At 40.1% G+C, this 26,137-nt stretch overlaps 1 protein-coding gene across 8 annotated transcripts in view; it reads left to right on the top strand.

The window, feature by feature from the left end:
- FBXW7 (F-box and WD repeat domain containing 7) overlaps window positions 1-26,137 on the top strand; it is a 249,601-nt gene that overhangs the window by 85,308 nt on the left and 138,156 nt on the right. The window contains exons 2-3 of one of the 8 annotated variants that reach the window (XM_048847366.2): window positions 2,956-3,026; window positions 6,042-6,201. The exons of 5 other annotated variants lie outside the window; for them this stretch is intronic. The gene's annotated coding sequence lies outside the window, so the exon portion shown is untranslated. Of the gene's footprint in view, window positions 1-2,955; window positions 3,027-6,041; window positions 6,202-7,980; window positions 8,096-26,137 lie in introns of those variants that run through there. 2 more of the 8 variants (XM_048847368.2, XM_048847367.2) reach the window with 2 other exon arrangements.

The raw sequence follows: 26,137 nt of genomic DNA, 5'->3' as shown, positions 1-26,137 counted from the left end.
GGAAGTGCCAGGGTAGAGCAAAGCATGTTAATCACCATATTCTGCTTATGGTTAGGTGATGCAGGATACATTCCTAGCAGTCAGTCTTCACTAGTATTTGCAGTGTTCCTGTCACTGGTAGAGTTGTACTGGTGGTATCAGTTTAAGGGAGGTTTTAACAGATTTGTGACAAACTCTAAGATGTAGGATTGTAGAAATTGCCATGCAGGTCAGATCTGAGGTTCATCTACTCCAGCATCCTGTCTCTGTTGTTGGCCAGCATCAGAAGCTTCAGAGGGAGATGCAAGACACCTGTAATGGACAATTATCAAACAACATGATTGTTGGGGGAAACTCACTTCTTAACTGTCACAGTTCAGGGCAACTGCACCTATATTCCTCCTCTATGGGTTCTGCAAGGGCACACACTCTCAAGCATCTGGTTCCCTTGGCAATCATCTTTCTTGGTTCGATACCCTTCTGACTGGAATATCTCCAGGCGGAACAGTTCCCTGCCTTCACTGTTATTCTCAGCAGAGAAGTAAGCGAGCTTGCTTACTTTCTCGTCTGAGACAGTTACCAGTATGACCACCCACAGTTCTAGTTACCACACATCTCTTTTTATGCAAGCCTATTTTATTCTTAAGCTAAAAGGACTAGAGAGAAGACGTACTAACAACATTTAAAGAATCTACACACATGCTAACAAGTTTACCAGAGATCACCCCAACCCTAACATGGCCTCTGGTAACAACAGTCTTTGAACACTCCATCCAAGGGATTTCTTTGCAGTTTCAGGTTCATATCTTCAGCTCAGAACAGGCACCAAGTCTTACGGGGCTCCGTAAGCCCAGTTTGTTCAACCCTTCCTTAAGGATTGGAGCCCACCAGGGGTCCTGCCTATTTGCTGGATCAGGAAGAAGGCCCTGAGCCTGTTTAAAACAGTCTATTGAAAAATCCTTTCTTTTTCTTGATCCGGTTAACTTAATTCCATAAAGCTTATCTTATTTCCATAAGGTTTGTCCAGGATGTTGCAGGATATTGTCAGTCTGTTACACCAGTCTCTATCAGGAAAAGGTTAGTTATCCCCCAAAGCATAAGCATTAATGTGCTTCCTAGAATTTTTTAAAAACCTATCTATCGTATAGTTTGATTTTCTTATTATCCATATAAATGTACAGTCCTATTCTGAATCCTGCAAAGTTGTTGATTTCAATGGTTTCTTGCGACAATTAGTTCCAAAGGTTAATTATATATTGTGTAAAAACAAAAAAAATCCTTTTATGACTTTCAAAAAACTGTTGCTGTTCAGTTTCATTGATAATCTCCTTGAAGTTTGAGCAGGTAAATTAGAGTGCCTGATTTACATTTTGAATTGTTAATTATTTTGTATATCTCTCTATCATGTCTCCTCTCTAACTTCAGCAGCCTCATTGTTTTTGATGTCTTTGTATAGAAGATTTTTCCACGTCCACGTACCATTCATTGTGCCCACCTCTGAACCATCTCTATTTTTGCAATACCTTTTCTGAAATGAGATGATGAAAAATGAAGACAATATTCCAGATGAGGGTATACCATTGGCCGTGCCTTACAAAATGTAAAAGATGTAGCCGAATACAAACTTAAGTCTACATTTTCGATGTGTGCCTACCCAGAGATATTTTTATGAGGCTTGATTAGCTAAGGATGGGTTCTCGACACATCATGAAAATCCGAGCCCTTTAAAATGTGCCGGTTTGGGCATCCAAAATCCGTGTAGTCATGTTTGAAAATTTTGTTTGGAAGCCCTGATCCTGCAAACCACTATTTTGGGCGTATAGTACATTTACTTGAATGCTACTAAGGGCTTGCAGGGTCATATCCTAAGAAGATAAAATGGAAAAATCCCTTCCTCACACGACAGAAAGAGGGAGAGAAAAAAAATTGTCATACATAAACATTTGTACCTTGCTATTCCCAACCAAAATGAAGATTCTGTACTGCCACTTTTCTGTCTATCTTGTAAGTGAACAATACTAAGCTTGTTGGCAATAATAGAACTACAGAGTGAAAAATTAAAGCATTTTAAAATGAGGCAATTTGCCTGAGGTAAGAGTGTATGCTCAGAGAACACAGAAATGCCCAGATAATTCCCCTCAATGAGAAGAGAAATAAAAATAAAAGCAGCGTGGTTAGCTGCCATGAAAGCTTCCAGTGGCCTTTCCTTCAAATTTTACTAAAGGCTGCCATAGACATGGGGCAGATGAACGTGCAAATCTAGCCAGGGTCACCAGAAAGTGATCATTCCATGCTGTGGAAGAATCCTCAGATTTCTGGATGACTCCTTCACTACAGTAGGGAACTTACAAGTTCATTTTGATCTATTGCCGGGCCCTTCAAGAAACTTTACATATACAGGTAGCTTAAAAATCTTCCTGTTCTAGCTGTGGCTGTTTCACATCACCAGGTACCAAACTGCACAAATCAGGTCTTTTCTGCAATGAATAGTGAAAGTTCATTGGTTCTCTGCCTTAAAGATCTTACTGCTAAATTTATGGAAAAGAGAGCTAGTTCAATATGTGCTTACCATATTGCTGGTTGCTTTAAAAACTCAGTTTACTGTATTTCTGTAAATTGAGTCATATACACTGCAGCTTTCTCCCTAATATATTTTCAGTTATTTAGAGCTTCTCTTCTGCAGCTTTCTAATAGTGATTGCCCCCAATTTTAAGTCAGCTTTCTTATTGCATCTTTAACAATTTTTTGCAGCCACTCTGTAATGCAAGAAAATCAGAACAACAGACATGGATTTTTTGTATTAGTATGTGATGTTAAGCAATCCCTATGTTTTGTGGTTAATTCTAGAAGTAAATAATAAATTCAGGGATATCTTTTACAATCAGCTTTCCAGAGCCTTCAAAAGACCCTTGTATTCAGGCAAGTTATTTTCCTTAATTGCTTAACGAGCCTAATTTTTTCCATCTCTTCCCTTAGCCTGTTGAGTTGCTGATGGTGTTGAAGTATTGATCCATTAAAAAGGCTTGCAGGGAAGCTTTTTACTTGATGTAAGTTGTCTTTTTAATTATAGCTGTACTGCTCTATAGTGCAAAATGCTGTAGTTAAGGTTGTGTCAGCACTTGCATTTTAAATCCTTTTTTTATCAGCATTTAATTCTAGGCTATAAAAAAAATTGCTCTGAGCTAACTTTTAACGTGCACAAGATGTTGGCCTTCAGGGGAAATTTACAATTGTAAAAATCTTTTTTCAGTATTTGGGTTATTGAAATATTAGCTGCTTTTTTTTTTTTTTTTTACTGGCGCACTCTTTGTGCGTGTGTGTGCGCGTGTGTACCATCACATCTCTTCTGATTGTCAGTACAGCCCTGCATGAATATAAAATTTGTATCTGCAGATATAAATCAGGAGCTGCAGGGCTCTATTGGGAACCACAGCAGCAAAAGCAACAGCCTGTTGGGCCGCCGCTCCCAGGAGTCAATGCCCCATGCCAGCAGCTCCTCCAGCATGGCTGTACCGCACCAGTCCCACCCACTGCACCAGCGTGTCCAGGGACAGCTGCCATGAGCCTGGTGCCCACCCCAGTGGGCAGGGCTTGGGCGGTACACCCAAGCCAAAGGAACTGCTGGCTTGGGGTTCTGGCTCCTGGGAGCAGTTGCCCATCAGATTGCTGCTTTCTTCGCTGCAGTTCCCATTAGAGCCCTGCAGCTCTGCAGATACCAATTTATATCTGCAGATTTAAATTTTGTATCCGCACAGGGCTCTAATTGTCAGAATACAGCAAGTTTGCTTGCTATCCGCCACACTTGCTCATTTTCACCAGGCTGGGACAAGGGGTTGTGGTGCAGGAGGGAGTGAGGGCGCTGGCTGGGGGTGCGGGCTCTGGGGTGGGGTTGGGATGAGGGGTTTGGGGTGCGGGAGGGGCCTCCGGTTTGGGGTGTGGGAGGGGGGTCAGGGCTGGGGTGTGGGTTCTGGCTGGGGGTGTGGGCTCTGGGGTGAAGGGGCATCTGGGATGCAGTTTTTTTAGTTTTTGGTGGAAGAAAGCTTTGTTTCCTACAATGAGGTAAGAAGGATTATTTACAGGGTTGGCTTAGTTGTTCCTATTATCTCTCTACTCTTGTTTTGGGCCTTTTTTTGACACCAGCTTTCTCCTCTTTGGGAAAGGAGAATAAGCTGGCTTCAATGTGTACTTAAAAACCCATGCAAATTTGAACAATCCTCTGCCTATTCTCAAGATATTCTCAAGGACCTAGATGAATTTAAGTTAAATAAATGGTCCAAGTTTCTTGTGTGACGGGAAGGTTGGTCAACTACATGAGACATTTCCCCCTTTTCTTATTAGCTTATGGGCTAAACCTTGTAGCTAAAATGAAGAATACTGAGCTCTCTTGCCAACTCTACCCTGAGCCTGCTTCTCCAATTTAAAAGAATAAAATAGTTTCCGGCTGTTCACTGTACTTAATTGTAACAGTGATTCAAAGTTCAATTTGATGAACTTTTATTGTACTTACAATGGTTTTGATATGCTTACTTTTTCTTTCCTGACATAGCACATCTTTTATTGAATTGTTTTCAGTATTTGTTGTTGTTTAGTATTTCCTATTCCTCCTCTCCAATCACTTGTGTATCTTCCTTCTTTCCTTACATTGGTCTTCTGTTCTTCCCCCGCTCCCCTTAAATCTCTGTCCCCTACTTCTCTCTTCCAGTTCATCCCCTTACTTTCCCACACACACTCAATCATATTTGGACGTCCTCCCTCACCTTGAAAAAAGAATGGAGTGTCTGCTCTTCTCCTTGCTGTCTCTTCTTCCCTATCAAGGAAACTCGTAGTAAGCAGCTCTTGAGCCCCACTTACACCATTTGTCTGCTCCAAACTTCCACACAGCATGAGCAGGTGGTATTTCTGTTTGTCACTGATCATCATTACCAAGTCTGGCAATGTAAAATTACAATGACAGATGATACTTCTGTTTTAGCTGTAGCTTCTTCTTGTGTTAGTAAGATGGTTTAGGTAGCTTATCAACAAATATTGCTTCAGTGATGAGTCAGCAGAGTCCAGTATGGTTATTACTGGATATAGCATATAAAATTTGCAGACGACACCAAGCCAGGAGTGGTTGCAAGCACTTTGGAGGACATGATTAGAATTAAAAATGACCTTTTTAAATTGGAAAACTGGCCTGAAATCAACAAGATGAAATTCAATAAAGGCAAATGCAAAGTACTACACTAAGGAAGGAAAAATCAAATGCACAATTACAAAATGGGGAATAACTGGTTAGGCAGTAGTACTGAAGAAAAGGATTTGGGGGTTGTAGTGGATCCCTAAGTGAATGAGCCAACACTGAGATGCAATTGCCAAAACAAACAAAAAAAGAGCTAATATCTTCCTGGGGTGTATTAACAGGAGTGTCCTAGCTAGTATCTTCCTGGGGTGTATTAACAGGAGTGTAAGGCATGGGAAATGTTCCACTCTACTTGACACTGGTGAAGTCTCACTGGAGAATTTTGTCCAGTTTTGGGTGCTGCACTTCAAGAAAGATATAGACAAATTGGATGGAGTTCAGAGAAGAACAAAAATGATAAGTTTTGGAAAATATTACCTATGAATAAAGGTTAAGTAAATTGTGCATGTTTAGTCTTAAAAAGACTGATAAGTCTTAAAGTATGTTGAGGGCCTTTATAGGGATGACAGTGATCAGTTGTTCTCAGTGTCCAGTGAGGATAGGACAAGAGGTAATGGTCTTAATCTGCATCAAGGGAGATTTAGGTTAGATATCAGGAAAAAATTTCCAACTCCAAGGATAGTTAAGCACTGGAATAGGCTTTCAAGAGAAGTTGGGGAGTCCCCATCACTGGAGGTTTTAAAGAGCAAGTTAGACAAATACTTGTCAGGTATGGTCTAGGAATACTTGGTCCTGCCTCAGTGCAGGGTGGGGTGGACTAGGTGACCTCTTGAGGTTTCTTCTAGCTTTATATTTCTATTATTCGGTATAAAAAAGCTTGATAAATAAACTAGAAAGTGGTGTTCTTTGATTATAACTGGTTCCTTCTTTCACTTTTTAGACTCTGAAGGAGTGATGGCTTGTGGTTATTGCAGTAGATTGTGTGTTAGGACAGAGTTCTGCCACTGATTACACCAAGTGTCCCTGAGCAAATCACTTACATACTTTGCGCAACCGTTTACCTACCTGCAAAATGGGTGGCATACTAAAGCACCTTGCCGGTGAGTTGATGGTTAATTAATGTCTAAAGTGCTTTGATGAAAGCTGGTGTTAAAATAATAAAAGTCGTTGTACCTTTATTGCAACTTTTTTCTGGTTATCTTTAAGAACTTTAAAAAGGTATTATCTCCCTTTTATAGTTGGAAAAACAGAGGCACAAAAAGGTAAAGTGACTTCCCAAATTCTTGCAGTCAATAGAAGAGTTGGGAATATAAATCAGATTTTTTTTTATTTTTTTGATTCCCCTGCCTTAACCATTAGACTGTGTGCTGCAACCCTGTCTGTAGAAAGAACTGGACCTCTGTTGCGAGTCTACAGCTCCTCTTCTACTAACTCTTTTACCAGTGCCAAAAGGACTCTTGCAATTTTTTTTTGTTTGGTTGGTTTTTTGGCTACAACAAAGTCGATAATTGGAGTACCACAGGATGTCATGGGTGAATCATGCACCCACTAATGCCACTGTCACTTGGGATTTTCCCAACTTTTTTGGCTCCATCTGTTTGCCTAGTCACTTTGTTTTCCTCTTTCCTCATGTGCTGGCTCCCTGACACACAGTTGCCAATACCCATTAGACTGCCTTCCTTTCTTTGTGTCATCCCTCCAACAGTTTCCGATTTCTACACCTCTTTTCTTTCCTGAACCCCACCTCAGATCTTCAGAATTCTTGGCTGGGAGTTGAAATTGTTTCCTGGATGTCACAACAGAATAGGTACAAAAGCATTTTCCATCTGATTTTACCTTGCTCCTACAACCATAATCATTTCTCACAATATCTTGAGTTACAGCAAAATATTTTCTATACCTGTTTTGGTTAGGTGGCAAAAGCTGATGTAGCAAGGGAATGGCTAAACACAATGGACTGAGTGGTAGTGCAATAGCAAGCAAAACCATTTCTTGTACAGCTATGACAACCTGCAATTTTACATAGTAATTTAATAATGTAAGACAAGTCACTGGTTCAGTTTTTCTATTTCAAAAAGACACCTTGTGCTTCACTAACAATTCATGATTTTCAAATGTAATATGAAAAACATTCTGCCAAATCAATGCAAGATAAAAGAAATAAATTGCAGCATGTCAGATGAATTCTAAACAAAACATGAATCACAAACTACCTTCCTCTAATTCAAGTGAGCGGTCTGAATGGCTTTTTTCTCCTTCGAGAATTGGCTGCTCATTCTCCCTGAATGTGAATCTGGAATCCTAGAAAATCAGTGACAGGAGTACTTAGGCACTTCTTTGCCAATTGGAATGTTTGGAATTAAAGTTAGGTGAGTACCCTTGTCCTGACTCCGCTCTCATTCCATTTTTGTAACCTCTGCAGTAGAGCACTCTGGATCCCTTGACATGCGCATGTGTAAAATAAATGTTCTGGGCCCCAGGGATATATTGATTACTGTACATAGGCCTAGCATTTGAGTGCTCTCTGCTACCTTGTCCTCAGTTACACATATACATGTTTCTGCTCTGCAGCATTGTGATGCAGTTTATGAATCCCAGACTGGCCAGGAAGGGTTAATGAGGTGCTCCAGGCACCATCAGCAACATCTGATTAATGTACAACAGCTGTCAGGTTTGGAAGGGGTGGTTAAAAGAAGAGAACCAGCTCAGTTCAGAGCTGATTAGAAAGGAGAGCAGACCGGCAGCTCCCATATTGTACGAGAAGCATGGCTGGGGCCAGAAGTTGAATGAAGACGGTGGTCTGCAGAGGGTAGGACTGACACAGACTTGAATTTCTTACCAGGAAACCTGCTCATGAGTGCTATGGCAAGACACTGATGCTGGAGTCTGCCTGAAAGGAAGGGAGCTAAAAACTGAGCCCAATAGAACTGAAGATTCTTTTGGTTTGTGTTTATGTTGGACTTCGACTTGGAGACTCTGCTACCCTGAAAGGAGGTAAACTCTGTGACTTGGCTAAAGGATAAGCCACATCCATAAACCAAAGCGTGCTGAAAACTCTGTTTGGAAAAGTGAGGCAGAACTGCTCTAGTGCTACATCATGAGGGGAGAGACAGGGACTGCATTTGTGCCACAAGAATCTTATCCTAATACTCTTCCAAAGGTTCTGTAAATGAGAATTGGTGTGCTGCACAGAAGACGTTACAGCAAAACCCAGCTCCTTTTTCAGAGTCTCTGGATGGAAACATGAGGAACACAACTCTGTCTTTCCCAGATTATTTTGAATTGAAGACTACAGGAGGAGGATGGCTTCAGTTTTGGACCATCCAGAACAAACTTCTTAAGTTGTCTTTACATGTTGGAAATGAAGCACAGGGGCAGGTTAATGTTGTTTATTAATGAAAGCTTCCTGGAATCTTTGTAGTGGTCCCTCACACTTGAGTAGGGGGGAGGCCATGCTGCCTCACTGCTGGCAGATTGCAGGTAACCGTCTTACAGGGGAGAGTTCCAGCCCCTGGGCGGAGTGAAGCACAACAGTGTTTAGCCCACAGCCACCTGGCTGGGGCAGACAGGAATTAACAGCCTATAATTAGTCTATCAGGGAGCTCTGGCCCTCTGGGCGGGGCAGAGACACAAACAGTCTTTAACTTAGCCTGCAGCCATGTGGCTGGGGCAGACAGCTACAAACAGTCTGTAGAGGGACTCTGGCTTCCTCTGGGTGGAGCAGAGCCACAAACAGGGCTCTGGCCTATATTCAAGGCAGAGCTGTAGCAGTCTAGGGGCTCAGGCAGGGGGTGAGTACCAAAGCAGTCTAGGGGCTTAGGCAGCGGGTGAGCGCCAACACAGGCCTCCTGGCCTATGGAGGGGAGGCTGCCGCCCCAGGGGTGGAGTGGCAGGGGCTAGGGGGACACGGTCCCACCTGACTCCACAGCGTCCCAGTCCAGGGCCCCTAACAGTGGCAGAGTGATCTGCCACTGGGTCAGCGGGATTCCAGCCACAACATGCTGACTCTCACTCTGGCAGCAGAACCGGACTAGAGTCTGATCCCCGTGGGCTACTTCCTACCTCAGTCTGTGTGTAAAGTCCAGTGGTCCAAAGATCCCCTGTCTCCTCCAGGTCTTTGGCCACTGGTAATGCCAGCAGCTCCTCGGGGTCCTTGTCTGCCTCCCTTGATGGCAAGGTGCCAGTCAACTCTGGGGCTGGGTTGGGCTCTCACAGAGGCATCTGCTCCCTAGAAGAGATGTCCACTCTCTCCTGTGGCTCAGCAGCAACTGATCTCCAGCGCTTTCCTTTTCTACTTCCTGTCCCGCCCTAATACTTCCGATGAGGGGGGTGGGGGTGGATTTGGCTCCGCCCACCCAGGGGACTGTAATGGTCCCTCACACTCCAGTTTGGAGAGAGGCCATTCCACCTTACTACACTCTTCTTCACATCTAGGTTAAACTACACCTGAATTTCTAACATTAAAGGTGAAGCTTTATTAGGTGCTTGCATGAAAGTTCAGCTCTTTCCCCAGCGTCCTGCTCCTAAATGCCTGGTTTTGCCTATTCTGTGACAGAAAACCAGGCACGACAGAGGCTTCCTATTTATACTTCAGGAAAAAGAAATGAAGAAGCTACATTTTATTGAATGGAAAATCTGTTAGTGTTATAGCTCAAAGTCACTGATTACTAGTCAATGATGCCAAAATATTACTTCATTTTGGCGGAGTCTATGTGTAATATGCTTCTTATTCTTCATCAGCTCCAGAAGCCTAAAAGTTGTTTGTCTCTGTGAAAGAACAGGGCAACAAGACGTGCATTGACAGTATATGTTACATTGCACACAGCTCTGTCTGTGGTTCTACTATCACTATGTAGTTACATCAGTTGAGGAGCTTTGGCTGGTTCCCTTGTGTCCAGATCTGTGTAGAGGACCTTTTAAGAGCTAGACCCTTTTAGCATAAAGACAGCTGAGTCCCGTGGAAAAATGGTGCCATGTCTCCTCTCCATTTCATAGGTTTCTTTTGCTTTTCATTATGAAAAAGGTTTTTAGGCAAATGCTCAAAAGTTGCCTGTGATGTGTCTTGCTTTTTGAGCTAAATAAGATCTTGTAGATTCTATATTTGTAGTTGCCATCTCTTTAAATCCAGTATTTGTCTTGTGTTTTAGCTATTAAGGTACATTATGAAGCTGTGTAACTTTAAGATGTTCAAACTAGGCATTGATAGTTTTTTACTCCACACCAACAGCAAACCTTTTTTTAGTGTGAGGTGATTTATTTACTCCTTGACTTTATGAATACTTTTTGAATTAGCTTATTTCTTTTGCATGGGATTATTTTGGAGGGTACAAAATGGATGTAGAAGTACAATATTGAAATATGTTTTTAGATATAGTCTCTTCCTGTCTCATCTAAATAAGAATTATATGGTTCTGGATATTGATTTTTCAATCCCACCAGGAAACAAGTGACTCTGTATTACATGTTTCAGAGTAACAGCCGTGTTAGTCTGTATTCGCAAAAAGAAAAGGAGTACTTGTGGCACCTTAGAGACTAACCAATTTATTTGAGCATGAGCTTTCGTGAGCTACATCCGATGAAGTGAGCTGTAGCTCACGAAAGCTCATGCTCAAATAAATTGGTTAGTCTCTAAGGTGCCACAAGTACTCCTTTTCTTTCTGTATTACATGAGGGGGTCATTGTAGTTACCAGTTTTGAGAGTTTTTCTACCAGAGGACAGGTTTCAGAAGCTGGTGGCTACAGTAGAGTCAGTTATTTAGTCACATTTGCCAGGGCTCTGACACTGCTATTCAGGAGAGCAATATTACTATTAATGTGGTTCCATGGGTGAAATTCCACATGCATCCTCTGCAGAAATTTCCTTTTTTTACCTGAACCCACAGGACCATTCATACCTATCTTGTCTAGTCCCAATGCTGAAAGGAGTATTGCAATCTTTCTCGTTTTAGCTACAAGAAAGTAGATAATTGGAATACCACAAGATGTCAAAATATCAGAGGGTTGGTGGTGACCATCAATACCAGTTTCATCGTCTGGAGAACTTGTTCAGGGACCAACTTCACCCACATATAACAGACAAGCAAAGTTCCTGCATTTTTAGTTGGCTTGACTTTAGGACTGTTAGGGCATATCTGATTCTTCTACATAATCCTGATTACTCAAAACGTAGTTCTCAGGTCTTGACAATACTTTAGCAATGACTTATATAGAAAAAACCAAGGAGGTACTAGTGTCATGCTGACTGGAATGGCTCACGACTTTGAGTGCCTACATCGGCAGACACCCCAAACCGGTGGTTCATTAATTAGATTTCACCAAGTCAGTAACAAATGTGAACTCATGGACCACAATAACAGTTTTACCATGGAGTCAGACAGTCCCCTTAAACTCTCTCTATTTTGCCACCCAGACAAACTGGACTTAGTGATAAATGCTCACTTACATCAAAAATCACACCATATCAGGTTGCTTCCAGTCCCAAGAGACCAATCATTTACCCCAGATCAATGTACTCTAGATCCTACACCAAAGACAACGCCTGTAGCCAATCCTGTAATAAACTAACCAGGCAAAAGGAATAAGAGAGTTACTTACAGGTTAAATCAAGCAAACATGCACACACTAATAAATTACCATTTAGATCCTAAGAGTGACAGAGTGATCTGTCTATTCAAAGTGTCTTTCAGGGCAGACCCAGGAGGCAGCTTCTGGGGAACCTCTGGCTTCAGTTTAAAGTCTCTGGCCCTTCAGAGATTAAACAGCCAAAAAGATGCAGAGTTCAAGATGATGGGACAAGTTCACATGCATGTCTCCTCTTTATGCGTGGTACTTACAAAAAAAAGGGGGGGGGGCAGAAATGAATATTGAATAAACTCAGCAGTTCAGAAAATCTCTAGCTCCATTTGTCATTTGTTCTATAATCAAACAAGCATCCTTTGCCCAATAAATAAATAAAGCCAAGGGTTCATTTATTAGATGGCTAAAATGGTCATGGCAGAATTTTACCATAGCAGAAGCCTTTTTTCCTTTTGGAATGTTGTGTGATCACTCACTCTTAGCAACCTCCTGGCCTGCAGGATCATATGCAACATATAAATAGGCTTGACAGAACTTTTAATTTTTTTATCATTTGGTGGGATAATATTGATGTTTTCTTTTTAATTTTTAGCAATGTTAATGTTCACAGTTGCACACACATTGTGTGTGTGAGGTCAGACTGAAATTGACAGATGTTTAGGATAAAAAAACTAAAGCTTTATAACTAGGGCTGTCAAGTGATAAAAAAAAATTAATCGCGATTAATCGTGCTGTTAAACAATAACAGAATATCATTTATTTAAATATTTTTGGATGTTTTCTACATTTTCAAATATATTGATTTCAATTACAACACAATACAAAGTGTACAGTGCTCACTTTATATTTATTTTTTATTACAAATATTTGCACTGTAAAAAACAAAAGAAATAGTATTTCCAATTCACCTAATATAAGTACTGTAGTGCAGTCTCGTTATCAGGAAAGTTAAACTTACAAATTGTTGAATTATGTAAAAAAAACCCCCTGCATTCAAAAATAAAACAAGAGCCTACAAGTCCACTCCGTCCTACTTCAGCCAATCACTCAGACAAACAAGTTTGTTTACATTTTTAGGAGATAATGCTGCCTGCTTCTTGTTTACAATATCACCTGAAAGTGAGAACAGGCATTCTCATGGCACTGTTGTAACCAGCGTAGCAAGATATTTACGTGCCAGATGCGCTAAAGATTCTTATGTCCCTTCATGCTTCAACCACCATCCCAGAGGATATGCATCCATGCTGATGGCTGGTTCTGCTCAATAACGATCCAAAGCAGAGCGGACCGATGCATGTTCATTTTCATCATCTGAGTCAGATGCCACCAGCAGAGGGTTGATTTTCTGTTTTGGTGGTTTGGGTTCTGTACTTTCCACATCTGAATGTTGCTCTTTTAAGACTTCTGAAAGCATGCTCCACGCCACATCCCTCTCAGATTTTGGATGGCACTTCAGATTCTTAAACCTTGGGTTGAGTGCTGTAGCTATTTTTAGAAATCTCACATTGGTACCTTTTTTGCATTTTGTCAAATCTGCAGTGACAGTGTTTGTAAATCGAACAACATGTGCTGGGTCATCATCTGTGACATGTAATATATGGCAGAATGCGAGTAAAGCAGAGCAGGGGACATGAAATTCTCCCCCAAGGAGTTCAGTCACAAATTTAATTAACTCACTATTTTTTTAACGAATATCAGCAGCATGGAAGCATGTCCTTTGGAATGGTGGCTGAAGCATGAAGGGGCATTTAAATGTTTAGCATATCTGGCACATAAATACCTTGCAACACCGGCTACCAAAGTACCATGCGAACGCCTGTTCTCTCTTTCAGGTGATGTTGTAAATAAGAAGCAGGCAGCAGTATCTCCTGTAAATGTAAACAAATTTGTTTCTTAGCGATTGGCTGAACAAGAAGTAGGACTGAGTGGACTTGTAGTCTCTAAAGTTTTACATTGTTTTGTTTTTGAGTGCAGTTACGTAACAAAAAAAATCTACATTTGTAAGTTACACTTTCACAATAGAGATTGCACTACAGTACTTGTATGAGGTGAACTGAAAAATACTATTTTTTATTATATTTACAGTGCAAATATTTGTAATAAAATAATATAAAGTGAGCACTGTACATGTCGTATTCTGTGCTGTAATAGAAATCAATATATTTGAAAATGTTGAAAAACATCAAGAATATTTAATAAATTTCAATTGGTATTCTATTGTTTTGCAGTGCGATTAATCACAATTAATTTTTTTAATTGCAGTTAATTTTTTTGAGTTAAGTGCGTGAGTTAACTGTGATTAATCGACAGCCCTATTTATAACCATTGAACACAGATTGTCAACATTATGTGACAAAATATACGAATTAAATAGCCTTAAATCAAACTCTAATAAGTTTTCAGGCAGCATTTTTACTTTGCCTATCTGTAAATTTCAATTGTAATCGATGGAAATATTTTTTGTGGGTTTGTATGTACAGTGAAATTGACATTTACTGATAGAAGTCAAATCCTTTCAAGCCTATATAAAAAGAGTTTTTTAGGGTTGCTGTGTAATTATCTTTCCATCCCTTCACTGAGTTTTACAAATTTAAATGTGTGGGCCTCATGAGTCCCTGTTTTTTGCAAGGAAGGTTCTGTCTGCTGTGCTCTCCCTTTAACTATTGAAAATAGAAGATGTATCTCCTTCATGTTGTTTATAGTTATTCATCCTTTCTTTCTCTTTCTGGTTATGTATTGCTATTGGCATTCCCATTGTAATGGATTTGTGAACTTTCTATGCAAGGAAGAATACAAAAATTTATCTTAGCTTACCCTAAAATGTCGTCTTTTCTTCTGGCGAGAAAGTGCATAGATCCATCCCTACCAGCACAAGTTTTAATGCTCCGAGGTTAGCCTTTATGTTTTTATATCTCCCCCGCCCCCGTTTTGTCCATGAGATTTGTCCACTGGTGTTAGGGATGGAATTTGAAGTTGTCTGTTGGGAAGGAAATGTTCGTATGTTTTTCTTGCTATGCTTAATTACTTGTTTAATGCCTAGGGGGAAGTAGCTCTTCAGAGCAGTTTTAGAAGTATCTCAAACAGGCTAGGTCTTTAGGGGTGTGGCCACTTTCAGCCTGTCTTGACTTACAGGTCTGGTTCTGCCTCCAGGAAGAGCAGAGCGGGAAGGTCCATTGTAATCATTTATGGACTTTCCCATTAGAAGAAATAAAATTTCAGGTAAATTGAGATAAATTTTCAAGTTATGATTGCAAGGTTTCTGCTTTCTTTGCAAGTCATGGAATAGCTGTTCTTCCTGTTCTACATAATGTGATTATAAGCAGTGCTCTCATTCTCTACTTATGCTTATTTCAACTGAAGGTACTGCTTTTGGAAAAATGGGCATTTTTGCTGTTTCGTTTCTTGCTTCGTATTTTGCTGCCTGTCATAGGATAACAGTTGACTGAGTAAGTAAAACCTGATTTCCCCACAACCAAACCCCTCCACCAATACCAGTCATGAATGAATTGTAAATTAAAATGTGTACCCTAGTGTACTGACAAACGTTCTGTTGTTTTGCCAGTTCCAACCTTTCCCTGATCTGCAATGCAAGTTTAATTTGGCAGATATCTTGCTGTTGTGGGATTACTGTACATTTTCAGACCTAATATATTTAAATTAGCCTAAAACTTTGTGAAACATAATATGCCAAACCTGAAAATAGATATCATTCATTCACTTATTCGTTCATTCTATTCCATTTTGCAATTTGAAAAACATTACTCAGAGAAGAATTTTATAATTATTGGTTTCTAGTTTCCTTGCTTTACCCTAAATTGTTAACATTACTGAAACTAGAGCATCTTTTCTTCATTGGACCATGCAGATTATGAACCTAAAAAGAAGCACAAGGGCCAGCAATTCAGAAGAATCAGTCTTTATCTGTGGACCAGCCCTACAAAACTTTGGACCTTTGACTAGGTTGGCATTACAAAGTGGGTGTCCTGCTGATGACAATGGGAAGCTTGTATGAAGGCTGGGGATAGATTATGGCTCTTATTTAATTACTTTTGTTGTGCTAATCCCGCAGGCCAGGTTCCCATTGTGCCAGATACTAGATAAATATCTAATAAAATAGACAATCTCTGCCCCAGAAGAGCTAACAATCCAATGTAAGACTATAGGCAGCAGGCAGAAACAATAAGTAGACCTGGGGAGCACACAGAAATAATGAAATGATAATTGATCAGCATGATAAAGTGTGGTAGCATTCCAGCTGCCTAAGTATTGTTTGTTGTTTTCTTGGGGCCTTTTTGTAGCCTTCACATATGAGAAAGATTTGAGAGAGGACAATGAGATGATTTTGGATATTTATAGAAAGCTGCTCCCATGAACGAGAGATGGCACGGGAAAAATGCAAAGGTGCCTGTTGGAAAACTTTTTAAAAAAAATTATGGAAGAATGGAATAATTTGCGGAATGAAGGTTGAGGTCATTGTCTTGGTACTGTATTAGAAATGATAGCTAAGGCAGGAACAGTCTGTGAAGGACTTCAAGTTTAATTAGCAAAGCTGCTGTTGCATTTAGTATCAGTGGGGAAGACACATAATGTGGGTCATCCACTACTCCAGTTGTCCTTTATTTGGTAATTTGTATATGCAAATACCTAATTTGTGTACCCATTTGGGGTAATTACATGCATAAATTAAGTATTCAGTTACACCATAAAGAAAAGGAGTACTTGTGGCACCTTAGAGACTAACCAATTTATTTGAGCATAAGCTTTTGTGAGCTACAGCTCACTTCATCATATGCATTCAGTGGACTTCCCTCATCCCCCACTGTATAGGAAGTTTTAAATATAGTTAAATTAGGGAACTGAATTATTGGTCTTTATGACCATGTTCTTTTCTTTTGTGTGTACAAAGCCAATTTATCTAGAAACAAAATAAACAATCGAGTGCTAATGTTATGAAGTATCCGTTCCTGCTGTTGCAGCTGTTACTAAATATAAAAATATGTTATGCTAGCTAGAACATTTATTTCTGAGTCCTCTTTTCCTAAACTCTGCATAATAAAGTAGATCAATAATGTACTATGAGTGCTGCACAGTTCTTTCCCTGCCTATAGTACCTCTAATCATTTATCTCCTGTTACTCTCCTCCTTAAGTCTTATGCTGTACCATGTACTCTACATTTCATGCTTCTTCTCCGTATGGTTCTTCTGCCCTTCTCCAATGCTGCCTTATATAACTGGAATATTCTCTCTGATCCTCTGTGTCAAACAGTTTCTCCTTCATATCCATTCTCCAAACCCACTTTTTTCCACATCAAACACAAAACTTTCCTGTGCTAATACTTTGAAATAATTACCTTAATTAAAGTAAAAGGAACTAACAGGAGGCAGATGCATACAATTTCAAGCAAGTAATTACATAATTTTATTTAATGTAGTCCTTCACTGTGCCTTGCTTGATGATCTCAACCCTAGAATCTAATAAGTTGAGTAATGCAGGTAGATATATAGATTGGTAGAAAGTACTGTAGTTAACTTGAAGTAGTGGGAAACGATTGTAGAGTTCAGGCTAAAACATTTCTATTGGGATTTCATATTAAATATCAGAATGTGAAAGTAAGCTGATGGCTGTGTGTGGAAGTTGAAACTTACATGTACACCATGAGAAGCAAACTCTAGTAATATTCTGTTCAGATGTTCAGAATCTATAGGTGCAAAACTTTCAGTAAAGGTACTGGTGCTTTGAGTGATACGCTGGGCCTTTCAACCACTGAGTGTTGTTAGTTCAAGTAGTAAATGATAATACAACAGCAACTTAATGTGTGAGCAAGCTAGGATGAGTTCATTTTCTAACTCCATTGCAGGGAGGCATTAACTCTTTGGGAACAATACATTATCATAGAATCATAGAATATCAGGGTTGGAAGGGACCCCTGAAGGTCATCTAGTCCAACCCCCCGCTCGAAGCAGGACCAATTCCCAGTTAAATCATCCCAGCCAGGGCTTTGTCAAGCCTGACCTTAAAAACCTCTAAGGAAGGAGATTCTACCACCTCCCTAGGTAACGCATTCCAGTGTTTCACCACCCTCTTAGTGAAAAAGTTTTTCCTAATATCCAATCTAAACCTCCCCCACTGCAACTTGAGACCATTACTCCTTGTTCTGTCATCTGCTACCATTGAGAACAGTCTAGAGCCATCCTCTTTGGAACCCCCTTTCAGGTAGTTGAAAGCAGCTATCAAATCCCTCCTCATTCTTCTCTTCTGCAGGCTAAACAATCCCAGCTCCCTCAGCCTCTCCTCATAAGTCATGTGTTCTAGACCCCTAATCATTTTTGTTGCCCTTCGCTGGACTCTCTCCAGTTTATCCACATCCTTCTTGTAGTGTGGGGCCCAAAACTGGACACAGTACTCCAGATGAGGCCTCACCAATTAGACATCAGGTGTGTTATTACTTGTTTTGTTGTTGTTGTTGTTGTTATTAGCTGAGCATCCCAGAAGCACTGTAAACAGCTCACAAAGCAAGTAAAGACAGCTGCTTCCCAGAAAAGTGTAAAATCTTAATTTGTCATGACACAAATGGGGTACATAGACAAAAATGGAGTGAATCGGATGGAACATCCAAGGATGAAAATATGGTTACTCAATGAAGTATGTACTCATCTAGTTGGTTAGGCTTTTTAAAAATGTTTTGACCATATAAACTATGCATTCAACTGCCCTTAATTTGACCAACTATGAAAATCTTCTATCAGATTATTTAAATCCCAGGTAACCTTGTTGGCATGAGTCGTCCCTTTTATAAAGACTGAGAGTGAAGTCTATTCAGCAATTCAGAGAGCCATCAGTTCAAAGCTTGATTCATGACAAGCAACATTCTGAAATATCCCCATATCTGCTGTGGGGCAGGAGCTGATTCTGTGTCTGTCTTGATATATTATTCTGGATTAGAGTTGAGATTTTGTGTTCATTTTCACTTCGACTTATACATTATAAATAAAGTAAACAAAACAAACAAGCCAAAGTGCAGGTTTTTTTGATTGACTCTAATGTACCTTCACGCTGATGTGTGCCAGGGATTCTACCCGCTTTCATTTAAGGAACATGAAGTTCACAATTGTCATATAAAAGACCTATTCATTCATACCCTTTGTTCTTATTGTGTTATGGTCTTTTTCTTGCATCTTATAGGAGATTGTAGAAGTTCTGGCCTTTGTCTAATCAGTTATTAATCTTAATCAATGCAACATGCTTTTGAGAAAAATCAATGAGCAGGTCCTAAGTACAGCACAACAAAATGGGACCAAATTCTGCAGCAGGCACCCCCAATTCTTTGGCATTCACTCCTAACTTCTTCATCAGTGTTAATTTATTATATCTCAATGAAATACCTTCTTCACCAAACAAGAATTACAAGTAATTTTTTCTCTTTGAAAATTTGTGATATCTTGATCATTTTGTAGTTCATTATCCATGTAGATAAAATAGTTGCCAGCAGTTAGTCTTGAGGGGACAAACCTCGGGTTCCATTATAACATGGATCTAATTCTTTTAATAGAAGTTAGCTATAGCAAATCTACATATCTAACAGGAATTAGATCCATGTTATAATGGAACCTGAGGTTTGTCCCCTCATCCACTGATGTTGTAATATTGTGCTGTCAACATTTCCATTATAACTTCTGTAGATTAAGTTTACTGCTTTTTTTTTGCACTTGTGTAATTTTTTTAAATGACTGAGTTAAATTATATTTTGTATGCATATTCTAAAATGTTCTTTTCTCTGGGTATTTTGAGGTGCATATGTAAAGTTTTAAAAATTATTTACAGTAAATCTGCAGAAGTTTATTTTCCGAGTAGTATTACAAGGCTTTATTACCGGTCAAAGCAAAATCAACGTTCAAGATCATAGTATTTCAGAGTTTTTATTGTCTGGGTAAATGATGTATATATATTCTATGTGCATCATTTACCCAGACAATAAAAACTCTAAAATACTATGGTCTTGAATGTTGATTTTGCTTTGACCGGTAATATATAAAAAAATAGAAGTGAGAAATGTCTTCAGTGAAGACTATTTATGCATCTTTGACTTAAAGCATTCTGTTCATATTTGGAAAAAGTAATGGGGTAGTTCTTTTGAAGTGCTATGTTTTATCATTGTGTGAATCATCTACCATTGATGAGTACTGATAAGCCCAGGCCTGCTTACATATAAAATATTGTCATGGAGAAAATCAGGGAAAAAAGGGGAAAAAAGTTTAGAACTAATGGAAAAGATTTTGTGCATAGTTGCTGTCCTGTAAGCATTTGGCCGTACTGCCAGCTTACTTGCTATGGACTATGAAAGCAGGTCCCCCGAGTATGTCTATACCGCAACTAGACACGTGTGTCTGGCTTGTGCTGACTTGGGCATGTGGGGCTTGAGTTGCGGGAGTGTTTTATTGCATTGTAGATTTCTGGGCTCAGGCTGGAGCCCAGGCTATAGGACATAGCAAGTAGGGAGGGTCCCAGAGTCTGGAAGTCTACACAGGAATGAAACAGCCCCGCAGCCTGAGCTCCACGAGCCTGAGTCAGTTGATACAGGCCATCCACGGGTTTTTCTTTGCTGTGTTTTTCTTTGCTTGACAGTGTTGGACCTCACAAAAGTAATTTCAAGCTCAGACAGACTCTGATTAATTTAGCTTAGTCCCCCCACCTCCTTTTCAGTATTTATACTATACCAACCCAGTTAAGTAGGCTTAGGCCTGGTCTACACTACATAGTTAGTTGAACATAAGCCATATTAGGTTGAGTTAATCATGTGTGTGTCTACACTACTGAGTCCCTTCCATGGACCTAAAGGGCTTGTAAAGTCAACTTCTGTACTCCACCTCCGCGAGAAGCGTAGCGCTTGTGTCGACATCTACGCGTCGACATGGGGCTAGTGTAGACACTGCGTTGTGCAATTTGAATTAATTTGGCTCCAGCTAGAAATAAGGACAAGAGAAGGGGGAATTTTTTTCGCTCTCTAGGGTTTTGCTGTCTTGTGGACCTCTGTTGAATCATGGCTACATTCTGAACAAGCCACAAGTGATGTAACACTCCTACTGAGGGCTCTGTGATGATGGAAATAGTAAAGCAAGCATTTGTCTCCACACAAGAAGAATAGCAAATAATATACCATTCTAGTTATGCCAGTACAATTCCTTTATTGTGGATGCAGTTAGACCAGTATAAAGGTGCTGTATACTGGTACAGGCCAGTCCTGCACAGGAATAGCTATACTGGTATAAGGTACCTTTTTACAAACAGTAACCTCATCCATACGGAGATGGGGGTGGGAGGTGGTACCAGTACAAAAAATGTGTGTAGAGCAGGCCCAAGTTATCTAGCTAGGTTTCTTTTGACAGCCTTAAAAGGGGAAGTAGGGCTGTCAGTTCATTCCGTCTCATCATCTGGCTAGTGTATGGCAATTTCATAGGCAATTTCCAGTCACACAATCACAATTAACCAGATTCAGATCCCTAGTACTCTAGTACAATATACACAGACTTCCTGAGGACTGTAAGTTGAACTGAACTAACACTCCTATGAGCCACCTTGCAAATGACAAGGAATGTAGAGATCAAAGATATCTGGTACCTCCCACTCCAGCTACGACTACCTGACCTCACCCTTCAACCAAGAGATGCTTTTGACATGATGCCAGAGAGCTGTGAACTAATATCAATGGCATCTCCACCCAATTTATGAGATTTATTTGAGGTCATCTAGTGAAAATTTTCCCAAAACTGGGAGGTGATATCTGTCACTCATCTGATTTTATCATCCATTCTAGCCATACCATGAAGTTTCTTCACCTCTCTCCCAAAGCCCCCATGTCCCTCCCTTTTCAGGGACCACTCTCATGAGGGAATTCTCTTTCAGGCGGTACAATCTGTTCTTCGCTAAGGAGCAATACAGCGGGTACCCTCTCAATACTGGGGAAAAGGGTTCTATTTAAAATATTTCCTAGTCCCCAAGAAGAACAGAGTCTGGAGACACATTCTTGACCTGTAGTAACTCAACATTTTTATTTGCAAACTGAAATTCTGCATGGTTATGTTGGGATTGATAATACCGTCCCTAGAAAAAGAGACATGTTCATGGCTCTCAATATGAAAGATGCATACTTTCATGTGAACATTCATCGCTCTCATAGAGGATTCCTCAGATTTGTAATAGGCCTACATCACTAGCAATACAGGGTGCTCCTGTTTGGGTTAGGTACAGCTCCCCAAGTCTTCAGAAAAGTGTTTCCAGTAGTAGCAGCTCAGCTCAGACATCTCATACAGAGATGACTGGCTTCTGACCAGCAGGTCTCGCCTGGAAGTCTTGACATCAACCTTGTCACTGTTTAATCTTTTAGAATCCCTGGGAATCTGTGTAAACATGGAAGAGTCTACCTTGACTCTGACACAGTCCGTGGAATTGATCAGAGCAACTTTGGATTCAGTCAAGACAGGGGCCTGCGTCCTCATGGACAGATTTCACACCATGTATGTTCTCAAAGAGCTGGTTACCCGCAACCCTCAAACATCAGATTGGATGCGCCTTGCTCTCCTGGGCTATATGGCATCATGTACTTATGTGATGCCATTTGCCTGACTCCACCTTTGCCTGAAGGCTTGGCTTCGAGCAGTATGTACACTGAGCAAGCACAACATGAATAGCATAGTGGCAACTCACTCCAAGATGAGGACCTCTCTGGCATGATGGAGTGACGGTGGACACGTGTGCATGGGAATTCCCTTTCTGTTTCCCACATCTGACAAGATGATAATTACAGACGTCTCCCTGATAGGCTGGACAATCACACAGCACAAGATACTTGGACACCTCAGGAAGTCAGAATGCACATCAGTCTTCTGGAACTGAGAGTAGTAAGAGAGGCTTGCAAAGCATTTCTGCAATCCCAGCATGTTCTCATAATGTCAGAGAACCGAGCCACTATTTCTATCTAAATCAGCAGGGAGGGGCATGGTGGGCCCCCCACCCTGCGTATATAGAAGCTGTCAGTTTATGGAACTGGTGCATACAGAATCACATCACCCTGTTGCCACCCTCTCAGGCACCCAGAGTTCACTTGTGGACCACCTCAGCAGGCATTTGGCCACCAGTCACAAGTGAGAGTTACATGATTCAGTAGTTGAACAACATCTTAGCTCAGTGAAGAACCCCAACTTAGGACCTGTTTGCCTTTCAGCAAAGTATACTGCTCCAGAGGAGCCAAAGTCAGTACACCAGGGTGGTGATCTCTTCTTGCTTTGGGACAGATTGTCAGTTATGCCTTCTGTCCCATTCCGCTGCTATCTCCAGTTCTATGGAAAATTCTAGTAGCCAAGTCATCCTCATTGCCCCTAGATGATCCAGACAAGTTTGATTTCCAAGCCTCCTAAAGTTGTCATCCCATCCACTGTCAGCATTCAGACCTTTCCAGATCTCTTGATCCATAAAAATGGCAGGGTCAGGCATCCAATCCCCAATAATCTTCATCTCATTGGAGATCAGTATTGGAATGGACACTGAGCTTAAAATACCACTGCTCTGAAGCTGTATGCATCCTTAACAATAGCAGGAAAGACTCTGCTAGAAAATGCTGTGTAGCCAAGTGGAGGCATTTTTCTATCTGGGCCCAGCAAAACCATATAATCTCCAGAGATAGTTCAAAATAGTAGAAATATCTACCATCTTCTTACCTTCAGGACAGCAGGCCTTTTCCTTAGCTCGCTTTGGGTTCATCTGGTGGCAATTAGTGCATGTCACCCCGTAATGGATGGTTACTCAATCTTTATCCACCTGGTAACAGCCAGGTTTTTGAGTTCCTGATCAGAATCTTTCCATCAGTAAAGAAACCAACCCCTTGCTATGGTCTTAATTTAGTGGTCTCCAAACTCACTAAGGTACCCTTGGAATGTTAGTCTACATGTTCCATGTCTCACCTGTCAATGAAGGTCACTTTCCTCATTGCTATCACTTTGGCCAGAAGGTTAGATGAACTTGGAACATTAGTGCATAGCAGATCAGCCATTATGTTTCATAAGGATAAGGTCTTGCTATGACTGCATTGAAATTTGTTTCTAAAATTGTTTTGGAATTTCACATAAACCAGTCAATTCACTTACCTGTATTTTTCCCAAAGCCCTATACCTTGAGTGAGGAGAGACCACTTCATTTCCTTAACATAAGATGAGCATTGGCATTTTACCGAAACAGAATGAAACAGATCAGAAAGTTACAGAGGTTGGTTTACTTGTGGCACCTTAGAGACTAACCAATTTATTTGAGCATGAGCTTTCGTGAGCTACAGCTCACTTCATCAGATGTAGCTCACGAAAGCTCATGCTCAAATAAATTGGTTAGTCTCTAAGATGCCACAAGTACTCCTTTTCTTTTTGCGAATACAGACTAACACGGCTGTTACTCTGAAACCAGAGGTTGGTTTGTTGCCATAGCAGTACAAGTACAAGCTGTATCCTCTGAGTCTCTAAGTGGATCTCTGACTGTATCCCACTCTATCAGTTAGCACAGTTTACCCACATGGGATACAGGCTCACTTTATGAGGACACAGGCAGTTCTAGTAGCATCACTTCAAAAGGTGTCCCTGGTTGATATTTGCAAGGCAGCTGTATGGAGTTCAGTCACACATTCACAGCACATTATGCCTTGGGTCCAGAACTCCTTCAGTGACTCATCCTTTGGAACAGTGGTTCAACAAGCAGCTGTTCCACCTGCATCCTCGCTCCCCCTTCTTGCTGTCTGACTACTGCTTACTAGTCAACCACAGTAGAATACACATAGGACCAGCACTCAAAGAAGAAATGAAAGTTACGTATTTGTTGTAACTGGAGATCTTTGAGATGTGGGGTCCTTATCTGTATTCCATTATCTGCCCTCCCTCTGATTTGGATCATGAGATTCATTTGTGGTAGAGAAGGAATTGGAGAGGCTGTCAATCCTCCTCACCCCTTATGTCCTCAGTGGGGAGCACAAGGAGAACTGGTATGGACCAGTGGACACTGTTTGTAAGAATTCTGTGGGCTCTCACCTGTGGTGCACATGTGTATCCACAATGAAATATGGATAGGGATTATACATCTTGAAGAACTCCAGTTACAATAAGGTAAGAAACTTCACTTTCAGTACCTCTTCATTTTAGAGTTTCAGATGACCACACACTACTGGCCTGTTATGATTTTATGAACTATAATAAGTTCTCCATTTTTTCTTGATAAGCTACCACAAGAAAACTGCAAGTGTCCTTTGCAGAGGGGCATTTAACAGCAAGAACATCTCCAAGTAACACTGGATGCTGTTGACAGTATTCTAATATTGTGGTCACATTAGTAGTTGTGAGAAGGGAATCCTGGCTTCAAAGTTCCAGGTTTCCACATGAGGCTCAATCAGTGGTGGAAATCAGCCTTTTGAGGGGCTGAATCTAAATGTTAAATGTAAGATCTGGCCAGACTGTATCCCTGAGATTTGTGCATAGATCTTGCTTTTTTCACATGCACATGCACGCTATGTAATGGAGGGATAAAAATTGATGAGTTTTTAAAAATGGATTTTTTAAATATAAACCACATGTTTTGTATTTAAACTAGATTTTATTTAAATTAAATAGAGGCTTATTTTAAAAAAATCTATAAAATTAAATTTGAAATTATGACAACTTATGTTAAGATCTAAACTACTTATAATATATTAATATTTGAAATACAAAAAATCAAACAGTACATGTTTGCTGCTGAAGTTTGAAAGAAAGTCAAACCACTGAATTGGTAGATGGCACTGGCTAAGCACCTAATACTGAAGTTTGCTGAAGTGCTAAACAAGCTTTTGTTAGAAGTAGCCTCTTCTGCAGGTGCAGAGAAAATATTTTCTTCATTTCAGTTTATTCAACTAGTACAGTTCAATGACTAGTTTATCCAAAGTTAAGAAATCAGTTGAGAGTTGAAAAAGTAGGAAAGCTTGTTTTCTTCTAAAAACTAGGTGTGAGAGAATGGGATCTACTGGTTTTAAAATTGGAAGGATATGGTGAACAGACACAGTATGCTCAATTCACTAGCTACAGATAATACTTCCTTATTTAATAAATCAGTCAGTTTTAAATGGGAAAAAAATGTTTTGGTAAACTTTTTGGTATACTTTTTTTCTTCTGTATCCAGCACATTTTAAGGTTTTATTTAACTAATTAAAAAAAACTGTGTGGTGCATTTTGAATTGCTATCCGAGCTTGACACAAAGCACAAATAAAAAAATCTGGTAAATAAGAAATGCACCATTCACCATTTTCTAATATAATAAAAATGTAAAATATTAAGAATTTTGAAACAATATTTTAATATATAATTGCTTAAATAAATGTGTTTAGATATAATATATCCACCTGGTTAGCAAAAAGAAGCACCAAATTTACTGCAAAGGCTATATTTAGTTTCAAATC

Source organism: Caretta caretta, chromosome 4 (assembly GCF_965140235.1).
Source record: "Caretta caretta isolate rCarCar2 chromosome 4, rCarCar1.hap1, whole genome shotgun sequence".
Classification (NCBI taxonomy): Eukaryota; Metazoa; Chordata; order Testudines; family Cheloniidae; genus Caretta; species Caretta caretta.
This window is presented reverse-complemented; position numbering and strand designations above follow the sequence as displayed.